This window comes from Herpailurus yagouaroundi, unplaced genomic scaffold, assembly GCF_014898765.1.
Source record: "Herpailurus yagouaroundi ecotype Mexico unplaced genomic scaffold, PumYag 203, whole genome shotgun sequence".
NCBI lineage: Eukaryota > Metazoa > Chordata > Mammalia > Carnivora > Felidae > Herpailurus > Herpailurus yagouaroundi.
Genome location: NW_024412434.1, coordinates 32,794,836 through 32,795,937, shown reverse-complemented (window position 1 = coordinate 32,795,937; position 1,102 = coordinate 32,794,836).

Here is a 1,102-nt window from a genome sequence, read left to right as displayed (position 1 = left end):
ATATTTGCCAACTGGCAGAGTGAGTCTAAAAAATTCATGCATCCTGGATGATTACACTTACCAGGACGTATACCTGGCTGTCAACTACAGTGACTAAATTCCGCGAGTTTGGGTAGACATAGTACGGTAATTCAGAAGTACGGTCTGCATGATATTTATGGGCATAGAATGGTAAATGCTAAACCTTTCGTATTCTCATGTCATACGAGATGTTCGATACTTTCTACATGCGGACGAAATTTCTGCTGCAATGGGGCTTCAGTGCCAGGGCAGCCAGTTGTGTTGAAGCAGGGTATACTGTCTTCCCCATCCCTCCAGTGCGCAGGAATAAGATAAAGGTAGTGATGGCGAGGGAGGGAGGGAGGCAGCTGGCAAGAGAGACGGGGTCGTCAAATTATCAGGAAAATAAGACAATTTCTAGAGTGACAGCAAAATAATGTAAGGCATTGGATAAAGCAAATCCCTATAGATATCCACTGATACTCTTGTACTTAAGACAAACTTCCAGAAACTTTATAAACAGAGGCTGAGGGTAAAGGTGTGGAGACTGCATAGCACCCTAATGTAGATCAAAGGGGATAGAATAGTGTAGAATGCACAGATCAACCATCCCACATAAAAAAAGGGAGAAAAGTAAAGAAAATAACCCAATCCTTTCATTAAGAGGAAATGAAAACAGAATCCAATTTTACATATTTATTCCTTGTTCTATATAAATATACATGAGCCAGTTGGAGAATGAAGAGCATGCTATTTTCATATTTTGGCAAAGACATAACCATTCCCCAGTGGTCCCTTTATGTGTGTGTTTGCCTCTGTGTGTGTAAAGAGTCTGGAAACTAGAATCCAGTTAACTTGATAGAGAGATTTCTGCACTGTGTGAAGCCTGAGAATTTCTGTCAGTATTCTGGTTCCAAGGGAGACCAAAACAGGTAAGCCCCCACCAACACCCTTATAGTAACAATGCTTTATTTTTCATAGACAATGTTGCTGCCATCATCATCATCATCATCATCATCTTCGTCTTCTTCATCTTCATCACCACCACCATCATGACCATCATCACCACCACCATCATCACCACCACCATCACCATCATCAC